General features: G+C 40.1%; 1 protein-coding gene and 1 long non-coding RNA gene across 3 annotated transcripts in view; both read right to left on the bottom strand.

The window, feature by feature from the left end:
- ALG14 (ALG14 UDP-N-acetylglucosaminyltransferase subunit) overlaps nt 1-19,146 on the bottom strand; it is a 307,938-nt gene that overhangs the window by 167,555 nt on the left and 121,237 nt on the right. The window lies entirely within an intron of this gene.
- Nucleotides 4,083-19,035, bottom strand: LOC123567709 (uncharacterized). The gene is made up of 2 exons (XR_010576969.2): nt 18,835-19,035; nt 4,083-4,301 (listed from the first exon to the last, which is right to left on the bottom strand). It is a non-coding gene; the product is annotated as an uncharacterized lncRNA (long non-coding RNA).

Here is a 19,146-nt window from a genome sequence, read left to right as displayed (position 1 = left end):
TATGTAAATAAGAGTCCACTCAGATATTTGGGTGTCCCAAGGGATTGACTCTATCTCTTTGTTAGCCTTCACCTTAATGTAATGCAGTGTTATTGGGAGTACCGATCTGTTTATTCAGAAACCTGTTACCTGCATATTGACAATTCTGAAATTCGTATGTCCAACCAGGATTCTCTTCTATGTTCTAGACCCATATATGTTATCCAAATACTGGATACCTTTGCATGAATTTACCACAGGAGAGACCTCAACTACAACACGTCCCAAACTGAAATTATTTCCTTTTACCTTAACCACGTGTGTCTTCTGTGGTAGATTGCAATAAATAGTCATAATCTTGTCCCATCTCTTTATATATGCCCCTGTGCAATGTGACTTTTCTGTTTTTCTCATTAAGAGATGGACTCCAGATCTCTACTTCATTGTGTCCATGTTGGCCTATGACTTGTTTTGACCAAAAAATGCATAAAAATAATGATATGGGAATTTTGAGCCTGGACCTTAAGAAGCCTTGCTCTCAGTCTCTTGGAAAGTTCCTGTCATCATGTGAAGAAACTTGGGCTAAGCACACCCCTTTTTTCTGATATAAGGTCTCACTCTGTCACCCAGGTTGGAGTGCATTGGTGCCATCATGGCTCACTGCAGCCTCAACCTCTGTGGCTCAAGCAATCCTCCCACCTCAGCTTCCCAAGTAGTTGGGACTATGAGTGCATGCCATCACACCTGGCTAATTACATTTTTTTTTTTTTTTTTTGGTAGAGATAGAATCTCACTGTTTCCCAGGCTGGTGACTAACTTCTGGGCTCAAGTGATCCTCCTACCTTGGTCTCCCAAGGTGTTGGGATTACACCATGCCTGGCTGGCTAGCTTCTTTGAGGATAAGAGTCTACATGGAGAAGGATGCCCAACTGACTTCCAGCACCAACTTGCGAGGCCCAGTGAGATCTCTTGTACCATAATTATTAATAATTTTTAAATGGCAGCAACAGAATAATAAACCCTGCCAAGTGAGTGCTCTATGCCACTGCACAGGTTAGACATCTGTGAACTGGTCTTGATCACCAGAGAGGTTATTTGGACCATCAAGACCCCACCAACCTTCCAGGTGACTGTGACTACATGAGTGAGCTCAGGTGAAACCAGCAGAAGAACTTCCCAGCTAAATCCAGCCCAAATACTGACCCCCCACAGAATTGTTAACTGATAAATGATTGTTGTTTTAAACCACTAAGTTTTGTGATCATTTGTTAGGCAGCGATAAATAACTAAAACTTACTTAGTCCCTTATCTCCTATCCTGGATAATTAAAGCCTGAATCATTTAACTTCACCCATCCTATGAGGCCTGAGGAATTCTTCAGGCTTTCTACTTACTTGTGCATCCATGAGTATGAGTTGTGGAGTCAGACTACACGAGTTTAAATTCTAGCTCCCCTTCTAATGTGACCTTGAATGCATTATTTGTGCCTGTATTTCTTCATCTGTAAAATGAAGATAACCTTATCTTTCTTATTAGGGTCTGTGAAGGTTAAATCACGTAACAAATGAACAGCACTTAGCACGGTGACTATGCTTAATAAATGTCATGATTGCCTTGGATCCAATCATGCTGTACATAAGATTCAGAATGAAACTTGCAGGAGTACTACAGAAGACTGCTGGGATCACACAGGAAGTTTTCAAGGAGGTCAAAAACAGACATGGTCCTACAGAAACTACAAATTAGTGTAAATGACAAACTTGTGCTCTGGAGTCAGACTTTCTACCTTCATATATCAGCTCTGCCACTTATTCTGTTTCTTGGCACATTACTTAACCTCTTTCTTTTTTTTCTTTCTTTTTTTTTTTTGAGACAGAGTGTTGCTCCATTGTCCATCAGTGCAGTTGCATGATCTTGGCTCACGGCAACTTATACCTCCCGAGTTCAAGCAATTCTCCTGCCTCAGCCTCCCAAGTAGCTGGGATTACAGGTGCCCGCCACCATGCCCAGCTAATTTTTTGTATTTTTAGTGGGGACAGGGTTTTTACCATGTTACCAGGATGGTCTCAATCTCCTGACCTCGTGATCCGACTGCCTTGGCCTCCCAAAGTGCTGGGATTACAGGTGTGAGTCACTGTGGGCAGCACCTCTTTAGGTCTTAATTATGTATACTGTAAAATGGGAATAATAAAAGGAAATCCCTCATAGTATTATTGTGATGATTAAGTGAGGACTAAATTATTAAGTCATGTAGGCTTGCCACATGGAATATTCACACTACATGATATTTGAAAAGTGAGTATTGGTCAAAAAGGCAAACCAAAATTGCTTTAAGAGAAAAATTACCAAACATAAAGTACACCATATACAAGACTGCAAACAAGATTTGACGTAAGCAATCAGGAGCCAAAGGGAAGATAAACAACTTAAGTTTAGAGAGGAAGGCAGACGTGAAACCATTCAAAACTTTAGTCATTGCATCAGAAAGTATCGGAGTTGTGGTTCCTCAATCTCTCTGCAAGCTACAGCAGCAAAGCAGAAGGTACACTAGCAGCAGGCTTTGGATTGTAGATAACAGTTAAAGCAATCCGAGGTTCTTCCCTACCAATTAGCCAGTCAAGTTTTCAGTAGAGGAGTGACATTTAGAAAGAGTACCTTGACAACAACTGGAGAACAGAAAGAGCAGGACAGAAGGTCCACTGCCTGTTTTTGTAAATAAAGGTTTGGAACATAACCCTTGTATTGAATCATTCATGTATTGGCTATTGCTGTTTCCTGGCTTTAAGTGTAGAGTTGAGTAACTGTGACCATCTGGCCCACAAAGCCTGACCTATTCTTTAAGAAGTTATTTGCTGATCCCAAGGAGACTGTTGCAGTAACCTGGGGTAAGACAAGGGTGGATAGCTTTGGGGAAGGGACAGTAAGAATTTTGGAAAGGCAAACCTATAGATTGTGCCAAATAGTCAATGTTTCTGAGGAAAACATGACCCACATATCAGTTGGGATCATCTGTTTTGTTTTTAAACTAGATAACATTGACTCAAGCCCCTATTACACAACTGTTATATTATACAGTATTTCATGAAGTATCCTGCCACTTTTCCAGACATTTGATTTCAGTACTACCTCTGGCCCCTGCTAATGGGTTCAGTTTATGGACTATTTTGCTGGACTCTAGGTGTGCTATCTCCTTTCTGCTCCTTTTTGATCTAGCATTGCAACTCGGCCCCATCCTGTGATTTCTTCATTTACCTCACCACCACCTCCCCTCACGCCATGTGTGTGTCTTGCAGAGGTATGGGAATTTAAGGGTAGTGGAAAGCCTACTGGAAATTTGGAAGAAATAAGGGGAGTTAAAGAAATACAAGTAACTTAGAATAGTACACATTTCAAAAAAGCATTTTAGGCATACCATGAAGATACTCTGCCATCCCTTTCTTTTCACTCTTTCTCATCTCTTCTGTCTTGTCCCCAACTCCTTCTACATCCCCAAGTTAATTTCTTTTTCTTCTCCTTAAAAATGTTTTTTTTCCCTTGATACATAATAGATATACATATTTTCAGGGTACATGTGATAGTTTGATACCTTTATACACTTTGTAAAGATCAAGTCAATGTAATTAGGATGTCCATCACCTTAAATATTTGCCTTTATGCCAAAAATTCAAATTATTCTCTTATAGCTATTTTAGAATATACAATAGATTATTGTAAACTGTAGCCACACTACTGATTCCAAATTAATTTCTGATATAGAAGAGTCCCTCTTCTTATCCTATCTCTTACTAACCCAAGTTTTCAAGGCACACCATATATGTATAATGACGCAAGATGTTTTCCTCTGAGAAGAATTCTACTGCCAGCTATGAGAGAAATGGTTTAATTTCACTCTAGTAGCAAGGTTTCTTGGCCACAATGAGACATTGGTTTGGATCAAAAAATGTGTAATCCAACTCATCCAGCTGGAGGAGCCAGGAAAGGAGGTAGTCCAAGATGGGAGTAATGAAGTAGGGAAACCCAGATCACTTCCACAGGAGTAGTGTAAATACCTAAGAGGTGTGTGTGAGGTTGTAAATGAGAGAGGAGGCCAGGAATCAGGAACAGAGGAAATCAAACAAAGGAATTTTATTGTAGACTCTTGCCCCCTTTTGAAAGGAGATGGTGTGGTAACTTTTATATATATTCCACTTCATAGAGTATTAGACACACTGTAGGGACACAAGAAATGTTTGATAAACAGAACTCTTCATGCCATTCCTGAAATCTAGTTCTTTTTGTGCTCCTGGGGCTTTGCTGTTTTGATATAGATCAATTTACTGCACCTGAAAAAATCAAGCAGCATTAGTTTTATTTCTAAACTACCCAAGCAAAAGAGTATCAGTAAGTGTATCTAATATGTTCTTCCTTCAAATAGATGGAAACTAGCTCTCAATAGATTTGTATCATAACAACATCAATAACAATAAACAATGTTACCACCATCATTTATTGAATGCTGACTAGATCTGATATACAGGATCAGATCTAGATAGCACAATGGTCTGTGTACTCTCATTTAGGCCTCATAATAGCCCTATTATTATATTAATTTTACAGATGAGAAGATTCTGGCTCAAAGAGGTTCTTTTTCCTAAGGTCATAATAACTGGTGGTTTGTCTGACTTCAATACTCTTGATCTCAATAACACTAGTCCTGGCTGCCTCATAACTGGTTGCCCTGCCCCATTTCTAAACTTTTGTTCTCCTTATTCTGTTGCTTAAAATCCTTCATTGTTTCCTCATCTCCTCCAGGGCAGAGTCTACGTAATTCGGTGTAGCATAGTTTATTTTTCATAATCCTTGACCACTTTAGTGGCCTAGCTTCTCCTGCTGTTTCCATAAATGCATACTGAGTTCCAAACATTTGTGGTTCCTGGGGGACAGGCCCAGCTCCTCCATGCTTCCGTGGTTTCGCATGTTCTCACTCATTCTGTGGTATTCTTCCTCCCCATCTGCCTGGGCTTCAACACCAGAAACCCAAGTTCTAATAAATCTCTTTTCTGAGATCTCTTAGTCTCTCTGGATTTTGATTCTCCTGTTAGAAAAATTGAGATGATCCTTCCTCGGTTTGGAAACAGGTTACCTGTAATGAATTGTGGTCTTGCGTCTCAGTGGCTGTATCATTTTGGGAAAGTTGCTAGGCTTCTCTAAGCCTCAGGTTTTTTTCTAGAACAGGATAGGCCGGGTGCGGTGGCTCACACCTGTAATACCAGCACTTTGGGAGTCCTAGGCGGGCGGATCACCTGAGGTCAGGAGTTCAAGATCAGCCTGACCAACATGGGGAAACCCCATCTCTCTAAATACAAAATTAGCCAGGTGTGGTAGTGCATGCCTGTAATTCCAGCTACTCGGGAGGCTGAGGCAGGAGAATCACTTGGAGCGGAGGTTGTGGTGAGCCAAGATCGCGCCATTGCACTCCAGCCTGGGCAACAAGAATGAAACTCTGTCTCAAAAAAAAAAAAAAAAAAAAAAAAAAAAAAGAACAGGGTAATGATGTTTCTTTAGAATAGTGCCTGACACGTAGTAAGTATTATCTTATTATCACTATCTGGTCAGGTGCAGTGGCTCACGCCTATAATCCTAGCACTTTGGGAGGCTGAGGGGGGCAAATCACTTGAGTCCAGGAGTTCGAGACCAACCTGGGCGACATGGTGAAACCCTCTCTCTACTGAGTTAGAAATGATTCATTATTATATGGATCTTGCACAAACTAAATAAGAAAAACATGATCTGGGATAATAGTTATTACCACATTGTGCTTCCTTAGGGATTACCTGCTCACCTTTTAAGATTCAGCTCAAATTCACATTTATAATGCCTTTCTGTATGCATTCTGTACACTTTACACATAGTCATTTTGTCAATTGTGCTTAAAAAACTCTATTTTTTATGTATTATATCACGTGTAGTTATTTGTTTAAGTCCTCATTTTCTCTGCTAGTCTGGACTCCTTGAGGACAGGAATTATTTTATTATTCATCCAAAGTTAGCATAAATAGATATTTAATACACTTCAGTAGATTGATTGCACATATACATTCATTAATAAATAAGAATGAGCCTCAAGGAACTTATAGTTATTACAACAATGACGATGATGACAATGATGATGTAATGTTTATTGAGCATAATTTGCTCTACACTGTCCTAAACTCTTGGCACTCATTAACTCATTCAATTCTTACCAACTCTATTAGGTATTATCCCCATGAAAGTTTTTTTTTTTTAAATTATAAACTATTATTATCACTATTTGGTCAGGCACGGTGGCTCACACCTACAATCCCAGCACTTTGGGAGGCTGAGGCAGGCAAATCGCTTGAGTCCGGGAGTTTGAGACCAGCCTGGGTGACATGGTGAAACCCCCTCTCTACTAAAAATACAAAAAATATAAAAATTAGCTGGGCATGGTGGCACAGGCCGTGGTCCCTGCTACTTGGGAGGCTGAGGTGGGAGGATCGTTTGAGCCTGGACAACAGAGTGAGACCCCATCTCAAAAAATATGCATATGCATATATATACACACATATAGAATAAAGAAATTCACAAACATAAAAAAATCTTATTACTATTTTACAGATAAAGTAACAGGTTCAGAGAAGTTAAGTAACACACTCGAAGTCATATAGCTAGGAAAAGGTGTACAAAAAATTTATGCTTCAATAGAAAATCCTGCATTGCTGGCTGCACACTTTGGGAGGCTGAGGCGGGCAGATCACCTGAGGTCAGGAGTTCGAGACTAGCCTGGCCAACATGGTAAAACCCCGTCTCTACTAAAAATTAAAAAATTAGCTGGACATGGTGGTGCATACCTGTAATCCTAGCTACTCCGGAGGCTAAGGCATGAGAATCACTTGAACCCAGGAGGCAGAGGTTTCAGTGAGCCGAGATCGTGCCACCACTCCAGCCTGGGCAACAGAATGAGACTCTGCCTCGAAAAATAATAACAATAAAAAAAAGAAAAAGAAAATTCCACATTGCTTAGACAGCACCTTCCAGATCATCTGATTCCTGACTTTAATTGTCTTTGAGCCATTTTACAACTCAGTATGTCTTTTTCGGATTTGCTTAAAAACAGGTTGTAACATCTGCCTGATTCCCTCACTGAATTAGTTAAATAAAATCTTTGACATTATTTCCTTTTCTATCTGTATCAGTCATGATTTTAGCTTTTTCTGAAAATTATCTTTTAAGAAAGATATAACTGGAGGCCGGGCGCGGTGGCTCAAGCCTGTAATCCCAGCACTTTGGGAGGCCGAGGCGGGCGGATCACAAGGTCAGGAGATCGAGACCACAGTGAAACCCCGTCTCTACTAAAAATACAAAAAATTAGCCGGGTGCGGTGGCGGGCGCCTGTAGTCCCAGCTACTCAGGAGGCTGAGGCAGGAGAATGGCGGGAACCCGGGAGGCGGAGCTTGCAGTGAGCCGAGATCGCGCCACTGCACTCCAGCCTGGGCAACAGCGTGAGACTCCGTCTCAATAAAAAAAAAAAAAAAAAAAAAAAAAAAAAAAAAAAAGAAAGATATAACTGGAATGCAACCCCAATTCTGACTTCAAGGCCCATTTATGCAACTCAAAGGTCTCCAACTTTTTTTTTTTTTGAGATAGAGTCTTGCTCTGTTGCCCAGGTTAGAGTGCAGTGGTGCAATCTTGGCTCACTGCAACCTCCGCCTCCCAGGTTCAAGTGATTCTCCTGCCTCAGCCTCCCAAGTAGCTGGGATTACAGGCGCCCACCACCATGCCCGGCTAATTTTTGTATTTTTAGTAGAGACAAGGGTTTCACCATCTTGGCCAGGCTGGTCTTGAACTCCTGACCTCGTGATCCACCCGCCTCAGCCTCCCAAAGTGCTGGGATTATAGGTGTGTGCCACCGCGCCTGGCCTAGGTCTCCAACTTTATGGGCACTTTACTGGGGAGCTTCTTTTTATTTTTATTTTATTTATTTAGAGAAAGGGTCTTGCTCTGTCATCCAAGGTAGAGTACAGTGGCGTGATCATAGCCTACTGCAGTCTCAAACTCACTGCAGTCTCAGCCTCCCAAGTAGCTGGGACTACAGGTACATGCCATTGTGCCTAATTAAAATATGTGTGTGTGTGTGTGTGTGTGTGTGTGTATTTTGTACAGATGGAGTCTTGCTATGTTGCTCAGGCTGGTCTCAAACTCCTGACATTAAGAGATCCTCCTTCCTCAGCCTCCCTAGGTGTTGGGAGCCACTGTGCCCAGCCAGGAGCTTCTTTTTACTGTGTTCTACCTCAAGAGACTCTGATTTAGAAGGTTTTTGGTTTTGTTTTTGTATTTTTAACATGACTCTAGTTATTCTGTTGCAGGCGGTCTGAAAAACACTGCTTTGAACAACTCTATGATACTGCTTTCCTGGTAGGAGAAATAAAGTACCTGTACAAAGCAAGCTATAAATTTTCTCAAACTCTCAAATAGAAAAGAGGGAGAGAGAAATTCTCAGCCTTAACTAGGAAAGTTTTGACAAGGAAAGATGTGAGGAAAAGACCATGTGTGTGTTGGGGGCAACATGAGCAAAGGTAGAGAGGCAGGAAAATGGAGAATGACTAGTAGTTGGATTTGGCAAGACTGAGTGAAGAGTATGATCAGTAAAAATGGAAATGTAGGTTTGAGCTAGAATGGTGGACATTAACACATTTAGTTAATAGGCAATAAAGGTAATAGAACAATTTTGATTTGAGTTGAAAAGAAGATAACCAACAGTAGGTCAGAAGAATTCTGAAGAGGCAAGAAGTTGCAGACAGAGAGAGATAACTTATGGATGACAAGAAAAGAAAAGTTATGAGATTTCAAGGATTTGAGGACTCTTCTAAAACCAATGAATATTTATTGAGGGTCTATTTTGTGTGAAAACGTGGTACTGAGTAATGGGAGAAAATGGAAAGGTAATTATTAACTTGGTATGATCCCAAGGAGACATAAGAGGAAAAGGATGGTATACAGGTCTAAATTTGGTGAGTGAGAGCAAGAGTAGAGGAAGTAAATGAAAAATACGTAGGGAGTCCAACTGACAGAATTTGCTGTGTACTTGGATATAGAGAGCTGAGCAAGAGGGAGGAATCTAGGAAAATTGAAGTCTCTAGGTTGGGTGATTAGAGGCATGATGACTTTGTGAACTCAGAGAAAGAAGAGTATGGAAAAGAGGAGGGATCATGAGTTATATATTTTATTGCATTTGAAGAACCTGGGAAAACATAGTAGAATCTTGGGAATATAGGTCGGAAGCTCAAGAGTGAGAATTTTAGACGGCATATGTGGAATTGATACCAGATACACCTTAATGGATTGGGGGAACGGGGAGGACAGGGTTAAGCCAAAGCTAAGATGGACTTCAAGGTAGGTAAGAACCTGGAGTAGGCAGAAGTGAATTGAGCAAAACGTTAATTGCAAAATTCAGAGCTAAGAATCAAAGCAGAAAAGCCCGTTATGTTCTCAGGTTCAAGGAATTATCAAACTTTGAGATAAAAAGCTCAAGGGCTAGGGGAATGCAGCAAGAGCTAATTGAGAAATGAGAGCAAAAGCAGCGAATAAAGTAGTATACGTATACATATTTGCAGAACTTCTTTTAGCAAGAGTATTTGTTTGGAAGAACTACTTTTCTTAACTTTTTTTTTTTTTTTTCTCTTTTTGAGATTGAGTCTTACTTTGTTGCCCAGGCTGGAGTGCAGTGGCATGATCTTGGCTCATTGCAACCTTTGCCTCCCAGGTTCAAGTGATTCTCCTGCCTCAGCCTCCCGAGTAGCTGAGATTATAGGCATGCACCACCATGCCCGTCTAATTTTTGTATTTTTAGTAGAGACAAGGTTTCACCATGTTGGCCGGGCTGGTCTTCAACTGCTGACCTCAGGTGACACACCTGCCTCAGCCACCAAAAGTGCTGGGATTACAGACGTGAGCCACTGCACCTGGCCAGAAGAACTCCTTTAGGTAGGCAGTGAAACTCCACTGGATTTAACTAACAGAAGATGTTTCTTCAATTCCTATGTAGGAAAGAAGAGAGATTGGAAGATAGAGCTGGTAGAAGTTCTACGAAACTTCTCAGGAACCCCCTACTCTTATGCAAAGTTGAGGAGAATCATGAAATGTTTAGAGATAATTTCCTATAGAAACTAGAGGAAGGGCTGAATTCTGGTTCAGAGAGATGAAGGAATAAGAAGGATCTCAGTGAGTTATTTTTATATTGACTTTCTTATAGAATGATTGGGCTTTTCTGTTGTAATGGTACAAGCCAAATAAGACCAAAATGATTAAAATCGCATCTAAATTATTTAGGAGACATGATTTTGAACTTCAGCTCTGTTTGTTCATCCCATCCCCTACAAATCAATATGACAAGTGTTGAAATTTGACAGTGGTGTATTTAGCTATTGGTTATGGTTTTTTATTTCCCAAGAATGTCTTGTACGACTAGCAGTCATAATTTACACAATTGTTTCCAAAGTTTCCCATGATACTCTTACAATGTGCATTATTTGTTAAGCGAATTAATAATTTGGATTAAGACAAAGTGAACTGAAATCAAGTTCATTTCACCTCTATGTTGATGCATTAAGAGGACGACTTTCTCTTTTTGTATTAATAGAACACTGTGTGCCTAAAACAGTGTTAAAAAGCCAAATGCTGATAGATTTTTAAATATCTGGTAGAGGATTTTATCAACAAACCAGAGGGCTTTGTAGGAGTCATAAAAGGGGAGGCAAAGCAGCCCTTTACATCACTTGGCTGTATTTCATTAACTTTAGGTAATTGCTCAGGATAAAGAAGAAGGAGGAGAAACACATCATTCTCTCTAGAATGTAGATGATCAGGTAAGACTCTCCCTCAGCCACAGAACTTTGAGCTTCCTAAGCGAGTTCCTTGACAAGCTGAGAACAGTGGGAACATATAGATAGCACCCACCTTGCAGGGTGCAATGTAAGTTGCAAAGGTGTACGGATGCTCTTGTACTTAGGATGGTGGTGTGATTACGTATGTTAAACCCATCATAAATGGAAAATACACGTAAGTAAAAAATGGGTTTAACATACCTAATCCACTGAACATCGTAGCTTAGCCCAGCCTACTTTAAACATGCTCAGAACATTTTTAGCATGGCTCACACCAGAAATCCCAGCACTTTGGGAAGTGGAGGTGAGTGAATTGCCTGAGCCCAGGAGTTCCAGACCAGCCTGGCCAACATGGCAAAACTCCATCTCTACAAAAAATACAAAAAATTAGCTGGGCATGGTGGGGTGCACCTGTAGTCCCAGCTACTTGGGAGGCTGAGGCAGGCGTGGATTGATTGATCCCAGACAGTCAAGACTGCCGTGAGCCCTGATCATGCCACTGCACTCCAGCTTGGGTGGTAGAGTGAGACTCTGACTCAATAATAATAATAATAATAACAATAATACTTTCAGTACAGCATTCAATACCTTATACAAGATATTCAGTACTTTATTATAAAATAGGCTTTGTGTTAGATGATTTCACCCAGCATCGGAGAGGGTATAATTGTACCACATATCATGAGCCTGGGAAAAGATCGACTTTACAATAATACAGTGAAACGCATTCGGTAGAAGAACCTTGAAGGAATGCATTTCACTGCATTATAAAGTCGAAAAATTGTTAAGCTGGACTATTGTAAGTCAGGGACTATCTGCATAAGACAGATTTATTGAAAATAAATCCCCTAAAATATCCTTTTCCCTAAAACTATATTGTCTTCAGGTAACTGATAATCCAGGTGTATTCAGTGATTTCACTCTGAGAACATTTGTGAGACTTAGAATTATACTTTGGACTTTAATGTACCATAATGTTGCCTCCTCCGTGGGTGGTGGGTTTTGATAACTAGGCACTTGTCCAGAAAAGTTGGATTTTGGATGAATATATTACTTCATTTGTTTCTAAATTCAGAAAATATTATTTTTTATTGGTGGCAGCAATAGAGACTAATTAGAAAGAACAAGTACAGAAGAAGACTACTACAAAGAGGACTAGTTTGGAGGCAGTTGTTCTAATGCAGACACTGAATGCTTCTGTGGGACCAGGAAGAAGTCAGTGATGACTCCCAGGTCTTCCTGATGGCTTGGTGGATCTTGTAGCCATGTGGAGAGAGAGAGAATCACTGTAGGTAATATTCCATTTGAGAACTTGTTGTTGAGAAAGGCTCAAATTCTGAAAACCTCAATTTCTATCTATAAATGTTAAGAGGTAAAGTGAGTGTCTTACCTGTAACAAAAGAAACAATTTCAATGCTAAAAAATCCTGACATTTACTTCAACTTCATTTGAATTTGATATGTTTGTGAAGTTATCTGGTATTTTCTACTTACCACAGAGAATTTTAAAATCTGAGACTTTAAACATAATTTTCCTTATTGAAAATAAATCCCCATAAAATGTCCTTTCCCCTAAAACTAGATTGTTTCCTTTTTTAAAATCAAAAAAGGGTCAGGTGTGGTGGCTCGCGCTTGTAATCCTAGCACTTTGGGAGGCCGAGGCGGGTGGATTGCTTGAGCTCAGGAGTACGAGACCAACCTGGGCAACGTGGTGAAATCCTGTCTCTACCAAAAATTAGCTGGGCGTAGTAGTGCACGCCTGTGGTCCAAGCTACTTGGGAGGCTGAGGTGGGAGGACTGCTTGAACCTGGGATGTGGAAGTTGCAAGGAGCCGAGATGGCACCACTACACTCCAGCGTGGGTGACAGAGTGAGAGCCATCTCAAAACAAACAAACAAAACAACAACAACAAAACCAAATAAAAAATTCTTAATCTATTGCAAAGTATAACAAAAATATTTTGAAAAGGGATGGCAATGGGTAAATTTTCAAAACCGTTACTTGCTGGAGGACAAAAAATGATTTTCAATTAAAATGCACAGCATGCAGGTCAAGATTAAGTGGGAGATCTGAATGCAGCATATGCATTTTAAATAATAACTCATTTTTGATGCTTCTGACTTCTCATATGGAATGTCTAAAACAGGGACTTCAGTTAGTGATACACATGATTCATATGTATATGTTGAGCTGCTTATAGTAACACCATTGCAGGAATCATAGTTGTAATAACATTAGGTAAATTTTATTGGGAGATAATAAATTTGTAAGGGAGATAATATGTTTGCATATTTAACAATAGTCAAAAAAATTGCTCTTTTAGGCTGGGTGCGGTGGCTCACGTCTGTAATCCCAGCACTTTGGGAGGCCAAGGCGGGCAGATCACGGGGTCAGAAGATTGAGACCATCCTGGCTAGGAGATCGAGACCATCCTGGCTAACATGGTGAAACCCCGTCTCTACTAAAAATACAAAAAATTAGCCGGGCATGGTGGTGGGCGCCTGTAGTCCCAGCTACTCGGGAGGCGGAGGCAGGAGAATGGCGTGAACCCGGGAGGCGGAGCTTGCAGTGAGCCTAGATCACGCCACTGCACTCCAGCCTGGGCGACAGAGGGAGACGCTGTCTCAAACAACAACAACAACAACAAAAATTGCTCTTTTAATTTTTAATTATTTTTAGGGTAGTTTTTGTTTCTATGATGTGGTTGGTTTATATCACTACAGAAATATGATTCTTTTGGAATTGAATATTTTAGTAGGGGATGGCAATAGAGCAGGGGCTCTTTATACTAAGGAATATTTCTAAATTCTAAAGTTGTATTTAGCTATAAGGTCTATGAAAACTACTTATGAATAGTTTATCAACTTTATTTAAAAAAATTGTTCATAGGAACAGGATAGGGACCATGTTAGTTCTGATTTTAATCATATTGATGCCTGGGCTCTTCATGTTTCAAAACAGTAAGCAGGAATTTTGTATGCTGATAAACAGTGATACTCTAGTGTTATCCAAGCAACATCTGTTAACAAAGCATTTTAGATCTAGAATTAAACAAAAAAAAGATATAGCTTTGTAAATTTCCCTCTTTTTCAAAAATGATGGTGGGGAGACCCAATCTGAAGAGGCTGTAGTGAGAGATGAATGCTCCAAAGTCAGAGAGTAGTGAGGAAGTAGAATAACAATATGTTTATGGGATGAGGTTGGTTGGTTTTAATTTGCATATAGTTTTACAAATGAAGGCCATTTATAATGTGTAAAGGTCCTTTATATTTCTTTTTCTGTGATATCTGTTCATGTTTTCTAATTTTCTCTCAAGTGTCTGGTGTTTTTCTTCTTTGATATATAAGCTTCTTATATATTAAAAAGGTTAGCCCTTTATCTGTGATTTGAATATCAGATTTTTTTTCCAGTTTGTACTTTGTGTCTCATCCTTGCTTATGCTGTTATTGTTATTTTTGCCAGGTAGTAGTTTCTGATTTTTTAATTAGTTAGATTTATTAATCTTTTATGGCTTTTAGATTTTGAGTCACAGGCCTTCCCATTCCTTTTTACGAATTCCAGGGTAAAGAGAGAATTCGTCCATATTTTCTTGGAATGCATTTTTTTGTTTTTGTTTCTGTTTTGCTGTCATCCAGGTGGGAGTGGGAACTCTTTGCCAAAGGATAAAATCCTTTCTCCAGAGAAGAAACTTCTAACCTCATAGAGGTATTGCATTGATGGTGGTGGTTGTAGGGTGGAGGGCATGAGTGCAGGCTGCCTGAATGAGGTAGAGAAGGGACCCAGGGGTCCAAGAGCCTAGTAAACCATTATAGGACTATCTTCCTTTTTCAGCCTGTGCCCTGCCCTGCCTTCCACTGTACACTGCACCACCAAGTGCTAAGTTTCCTCCAAGCACTGAAGTTAGCCTCTCTTCCATTTTGCCAAGCCAGTTATCACTACTCTATCCAATTTCTGGCTTTTACAATTTATTGAAATCTCTTATCTGTTGTAGACTTTTCTCCTATTCCCTCTTTCCTTGTGGCTTATATCTTGTAAACATCTTTCTACACTATCATTTTCATGTCATTTTGCAAAGAATATATGATAAACACCTCTGGTCATTCCATAATTAAACAGGAGAGGCTTATTTTTTCATTATGAAAAAATTAATAACAGGGATCCAGAACAAAGAACACAGTTCTTATTTTGTAAATTTCCTTCTTTTCTTTTCTTCTTTTTTGTTTTTGTTTTGCTTTGTTTCGTTTTAAGAGACACAATCTGTCTATCTCCCAGGCTGGAGCGCAGTGGTGTGAGCATAGCTCACTGTAATCTTGAGCTCCAGGGCTCAAGCAATCCTCCCACCTCAGCCTCCTGAGTAGCTGCGTAGGTGCACACTACCACACCCAGATAATTTTTTTGTATTTTTTGTGGAGATAGAGTCTTGCTCTGTTGCCTAGGCTTTTTATTTTTTATTTTTTTTTTGAGATGGAGTCTCACTCTGTCAGCCAGGCTGGAGTGCAGTGGTGCGATCTCAGCTCACTGCAACCTCTGCCTCCCAGGTTCAAGCGATTCTCCTGCCTCAGCCTCCTGAGTAGCTGGGATTACAGGCACGCGCCACTATGCCCAACTGATTTTTGTATTTTTAGTAGAGATGGAGTTTTGCTGTGTTGGCCAGGCTGGTTTCAAACTCCTGACCTCAGGTGATCTGCCCGCCTAGGCCTCCCAAAGTGCTGGGATTACAGGCGTGAGCCACCGTGCCTGGCCCCTAATTATTGATTTAAGTGAACATTGTAATATGGTTATGTTGGAAAGAAGCATGAGGGCAAAGTTGTAATGGTGGTGGGAAAAGAGCGAAATCCTCAGATATCATAAGATGTCAATAAAGAACGTGTAAAACTGAAAATCAAGAAATGCTGTTATAAGGTTATCATTTAGGAGATGAAGAACATGGTAGGGTTGTGTGGAATGTAGGGTGAAGACAGGTGGGGAGAAGCAGGACAGGGGGCTGATGGCACTCATTGATATTTTTTGTTATAAGCCTTTAAGAATCATTTGATTTTTCACTTATGTGTGTTACTTTCACTAAAAATAAAAATGCAAACAAAACAATACACATACATTGTAGAAAAGATACCACATATAATAAAATGCACAAAAAGAATATAGATGTCCAGAATCTCAAACATCCAGAAAACTGAGTGTGCCTGTAGTCTCAGCTATTCAAGAGGCTAAATGGGGAGGATTGTTTTTGTATTTTACAGGCTGTGTCCATAGATGTCGGGGAGTTACAGGCTGTCAGGTGATATGGTATCTGTGACTGGCCACTGTACTCCTGTACTCCAGCATGGGCAGCATAGCAGATCCTATCTCTTAAAAAAAAAGAATCTCACCCACCCAGAGATAGCCACTGTTAATATCTTGAAATAGTTTCATCTGAAAAATGAAAGTACTTTCTAAAAAAACCTTTCGGTTTTTGTTTGTTTGTTTGTTTGTTTGTTTAGAGACAGGGTCTCACTCTGTTACCCAGGCTGGAGTGCAGTGGTGCAATATCAGCTCACTGCAGCCTCCAACTCCTGGCCTCAAGCAATCCTCCTGCCTCGGCCTCCCAAAGCACTTGGGATTACAGACATAAGCCAGTGTGCCTGGTGAAAGTATTTTTAAACACTTATAAAATCTTACAAACACTCTTAATACACTAAAACTACCAACACAGGAAAAAGTAGTGCTTGGGGTTATTCATTTTTTAGTAACTTAACCTTTCTGATCAAAATGTTTGGTGTCATTTAGTTTGTATCTTCACTAACAGAGTAGAGTGGAGAATTAAGGCAATTTTTCACAATAGTTTTGCTTTAATTATATTATTTCAGAGAAAAACAGCTTTTGGTCTTAGTTTTTCAAACAATTGGTTCTATTCAGAAGACTAAGAATTTCGGAAAATAAATTCATCAGGAAAACTTACTTCATTTAAAAGAGTTTTTGGCTGGGCGTGGTGGCCTGTAATACCGGCACTTTGGGAGCCCGAGGTGGTCAGATCACTTGAGGTCAGCAGTTTGAGACCAGCCTAGCCAACATGGTGAAACCCTGTCTCTACTAGAAATGCAAAAATTAGCTGTGCACAGTGGTACCTGCCTGTAATCCCAGCTACTCGGGAGGCTGAAGCACGAGATCTGAATCTGGAAGTCAGAGGTCGCAGTGAGCCGAGATGGCGCCACTGCACTCCAGCCTGGGCAACAGAGCAAGACTCTGCCTCAAAAAAAAAAAAAAAGAAAAAAAAAAGAGTTTCTGTATTTGTTTCCCATTTCAAGTGTGGATAAATACTTTCATTCATCTGATCTGTTTGCTTGAACTGTTTCAGTGAATAAAAATATAAAAAGTGCAATTCAGTCTTTATACATCCCATTTAAAAGGCAGAAAAACTTCATATGGTAAATACAGAATTCTGAGAAAGTATCCTTGGAAAGGGAATATTGGTGAAACAATTAATAATAAAGATTTAATGAACTGGATATGTGTGTGTGTGTGTGTGTGTGTGTGTGTGTGTATATATATATATATATATATATATATATATTTGCTTGTTTTTGAGACAGAGTTTTGCTCTTGTTGCCCATCCTGGAGTGCAATGGTGCGATCTCGTCTCACCACAACCTCTGCCTCCCGGGTTCAAGCGATTTTCCTACCTCAGCCTCTTGAGTAGCTGAGATTATAGGCATGCGCCACCATGCCTGTAAACAATTAGCCTGGCTAAGTTTTTGTATTTTTAGTAGAGACAGGGTTTCTCCCCGTTGGTCAGGCTGGTCTCTAACTCCCAACCTCAGGTGATCTGCTGGCCTCAGCCTCCCAAAGTGCTGGGATTACAGGTGTGAGCCACTTAAAAAATAACTGGATATTTTTAAAGAGATTAAGCTACCCTGAATTTTTTCAGGAAAAAATACAGTTGATGTATTATTCTACCTCCTAAGGTCACTGAGTTTTAATTAGCTTACAACTTGCAACATTCAACTACTATTTACTGAATTCCTCTCATAGCTCAGGCTTTGTCCTTGAAGTATTCACTTACATGTTCTGTATAATCTCAAAAACAATCTTGCAGATTTCATGATGCATTTGTAGAGGCCTAACATGAAGGAATATGGTGGGACATAGAGTACAGTACTATGGATTTCTGTGGGTTTACCTGGCCTTGGTTACTGCTGTTGGTGTTAGAGAATTATGCATATCAAAGATAATGATGGTGCATTTATCAGGAAAGAACAGAACTACTATCGGCCACCAGAGACAAGCATGGGAGAGTTTCTGCAGGAGGCAGTTTGATTCAGAGTCTTGAGATGACACTGTGAAATCGGTATTTTCTGGGCTGACTCCACAGATGTTCACATATAACCATTCGTCCCACAGAGAGTTATGGAATAGCTGTGTGAGTGCACAAGGCAGCTATCGCGCAAACCAAAGTTGTCAGGTACTACACATATTGTGAAGGAACTATGATGGGACACGGTGTGGTCAAAGAGCACTGGTGCCTTGGTACCTCCTGAGAGTCTTAGGGAGAAAAAGGGGAACATGCATTTGGGGGCCTGCAGAATCTTTCTCTCTGCTTGACGGCAGGGCAGGTTTCTGTCCCTCCCCGTTCCGTGGTATAGATTTTATCTTTTCCACATCAGTCCAGGTCTTCAAGAGTCACTAGGAATTATTATTCCCATTTTATAGATGAAGAAAGTGAGCCTCAGTGAGGTTCAGTTAGCTAAAGGCACACAACTCTAATAAACTGACAGAATTCCAGGTTCTGATTTAAATTCTATTGCTGTCTCTTGAAAATAAACATGGACAGCTTATATGAGCTTTTGTGTGTGTATTTTCTGGTCTAAATCTGTGGCAGATATGCGTGTCTTTCTGTGCATGTATATAGTAGATCAAATATGTTACCTCTATTGACATTTCTTACAAATAAATATCCTGTTATCAATGATAGTGTTTACAAATTACTTAGAACTTACCTCTTTTCAAGAAAAGGCCTTGTGATTGCTCTCTGCGAATTATAATAGCCTGAATATACCTCTTCATTATTTTGTTTTGTTTCAGACAATTATCTCTGGTTGATGCAGATCACTTGGAAGCTTTTGAGGCTGTATATAACAGGTCAGAAGATCTATTTAATGTCAAACTTTACTAGACAACTTGGAATTCTCAGCCAGCACCAAATATTCAAATCCAACTTCCACACCCCGACAGCAGAGGGGTTCCGGGTGTAGGTGGAGTGCTGGTGCACCCATGAGGGTGTTTTTCAGGAATTCCGGAGGTGGTGCTCG

The sequence above is a fragment of the Macaca fascicularis genome, chromosome 1 (genome assembly GCF_037993035.2).
Source record: "Macaca fascicularis isolate 582-1 chromosome 1, T2T-MFA8v1.1".
In the NCBI taxonomy this organism is placed as follows: Eukaryota; Metazoa; Chordata; class Mammalia; order Primates; family Cercopithecidae; genus Macaca; species Macaca fascicularis.
This window is presented reverse-complemented; position numbering and strand designations above follow the sequence as displayed.